The following is a 2,583-nucleotide window of genomic DNA, read 5'->3' as shown; positions in this document are numbered from 1 at the left end:
AAGCTAGAGGACCCAGAGGGCAGGTATTGGGGGAGGAGGAAAATGGGAAAAGGCATTACTAAATGGGGAGAAGATGGGGCTGGGAAGGTGGCTCAGTGGTAGAGCACTTGCCTTGTATGCCTGAGGCCCTGGATTCAATTCCTCAGCACCACATAAGCAAAAAGAAATAAGCCGGAAGTGGTGCTGTGGCTCAAGTGGTAGAGCGCTAGCCTTGAGCTGAAGAGCTGAGGGACAGCACCCAGCTGTCCCTCAAAAAAAAAAAAAAAGCCAGGGGAGAAGAGTTCAGGAGAAACTGTTCCACTCACAGTTTCCTTAAAGCCCCCCATTTCCACAATTCTTGGCAACTTGAAATGGAGAGGAAGAGTAACTAGATTCCCTTTCCTGTCTCTAAGCTTCCCAAAGGAGGGACTCCTTATGACCCCATCCTGATCTAAAGCTCTCCTCCAGGAATTAGTTTCACTATAAATTGAATTTTTCCAAAAATAGCCTAGAGTTTCCTCTAGATCTATATTAAAAGCACACACACACACACAGAGACATTTTTATTTCTTGTATAATAATGTGTATCACCCTTATAATTCCTTTAATATAAAGCTAGAAAATCATTCACAGAAAGAAAGTGGGTAAGAAAAACTACTTAGAATCCTCCTCCCCCTTTTTACTGTAAGGGAAGAAAGGCTGATGAGTAGTTTCTGATCCTTCTCCAATGTTTCAACTTTTGGAGATACAGAAACATGTTACCATTTGTGTTTTTCTCTACTCTGTTTTCTTTCATTTTTATTGAATCTGAGGCGCAACCCTGGGCCTGCAATTCCTCTGATGCAACTCTTTCATATACCTACTGCGATAACATGAAATACCCTATTTCACTTAGTACCGAGCCTTGTGTAACACTGAAAGGAACCAAAGGTCTTATACATATTTTCTATATTCCAAGGAGAGACTTAAAAAAGTTGTATCTCAATATCTATTTATCTGTCAACTCCATGGAATTGCCCAAATGTACCGAAGTTATTTGTAGAGGATCTGATGATGAGTATTCGTTTTGCAGAGCTCTGAAAGGAGAGACAGTGAATACATCTGTGCCATTTTCCTTCAAGGGAATACAATTTCCTAAGGGTCAGTACAAATGTGTTGTAGAAGCCATTGCTGGGGATCCTGAAGAAAAGCTTTTTTGTTTGAATTTTACCATCATACATCGTCATAATAAAAATAAATTGAGCTAAAAAAAAAAAAAAAAAAAAAAAGAATCCTCCTCCTGACCTTTATTTTTTTATTCTGGTACTCAGTTTAGAATTCAAAGCCTCTCACTCTATTTTTACCCTTCCTGAGTGGTACCCTACTACTTGAGCCAGTTAAGTGGCATCCTACCACTTAAGCCTCCAGTTCCACAGCTTTTTGCTAGTTAACTAGAGCTGAGGCTCTCAGATTTCCCTCTCTCACTGGCTTTAAATAATGATCTTCATATCTCAGCTTTGTAAGTAGCTAGTAATTGGTATAAGTCACCAGTGTCCAGTTTCCTTTTTTCTTTTTTTTATTGTGAAAATACTGTACATAGGGGTTACAATTACATGCGCAAGGTAATGAGTACATTTCTTATCAAGCATTGTTGTTTTCCTGACTATTTTAATGGCCCTTTCCCATATAAAGGTGAGTATCCTTTTGTTTTTGGTTTTTTTTGGGGGGGAGTCCAGTCATGGGGCCTGAACTTTGAGCCTGGGCGCTGTCCCTCAGCTCTTCAGCTCAAGGCTAGCGCTCTACCACTTGAGCCACAGCGCCCTTCCGGCTTTTTTTCTTTTTTGCTTATGTGGTGCTGAGGAATCGAACCCAGGGCCTCATGCATGCAAGGCAAGCGCTCTACCACTGAGCCACCTTCCCAGCCCATTAAAGGTGAGTATCCTTTTTATATTTTTAATTTTAATTTCATTTTGTTATAAAGGTTGTTGGGTCTTCGTCCGTCCCACAAAAGACGGATGGGGTCCGAGGAAAGGTAAGTGCGGCGCTCGCCCGTTCCCTAGCCTCCCTCAGCCCAGGAGACAATCAGACACAGCGGGGAGCCAAATCCAGCAGGCAGAAAAACTCGTTTATTAACAGAGAGCAGCCCCTTTTAAAGACAAAAAGGGTGGGTGGTATGGTAAGGGAGGAAGAGGAACCAATCACTGTCAAGGTCATACCCTATCATTCACCTGAGCCTTCACGGGCTGGTTAGGTACTGATCAGAAGATCAATTGGGTCTGCCCACTCTACTCTCTCCCAGAGCCATATTGGCTGGCCATGTGCTCTTCAGTAAATTAGGCTCTGCCCACTCAACCCCCTCCCAGCGCCATCTTTGCTGCCCATGTGCTCCACAAAAGGTGATGTACAGAAGGGTAACAGTTACATAAGTAAGTTAGTGAGTACATTTCTGGTCGAACATTGTTACCCCCTCCCTTGTTTTTCTTCTACTATCCCTCCCTCTCACTCCCTCTCCCCACCTAGGTGTACAGTTCATTTCCAACCTAGTGTCTTGTGAGTATCGAAGGTACATTGGTTTACCCTTTGTCCTGGCTTCACCATTTTGTTATTCTCCTTCCCTCCCCAAAT

At 42.8% G+C, this 2,583-nt stretch overlaps 1 pseudogene; it reads left to right on the top strand.

The window, feature by feature from the left end:
• The first annotated feature begins 672 nt into the window (after positions 1-672).
• On the top strand, positions 673-1,232 carry LOC138835578 (lymphocyte antigen 96 pseudogene; annotated as a pseudogene).
• Positions 1,233-2,583: the final 1,351 nt, after the last annotated feature.

Source organism: Dipodomys merriami, unplaced genomic scaffold (genome assembly GCF_024711535.1).
Source record: "Dipodomys merriami isolate MVZ:Mamm:240054 unplaced genomic scaffold, mDipMer1.0.p SCAF_24, whole genome shotgun sequence".
Taxonomy (NCBI): domain Eukaryota; kingdom Metazoa; phylum Chordata; class Mammalia; order Rodentia; family Heteromyidae; genus Dipodomys; species Dipodomys merriami.
The sequence above is the reverse complement of the archived record's forward strand: the minus strand, read 5'-3'. Positions and strand labels throughout refer to the sequence as shown.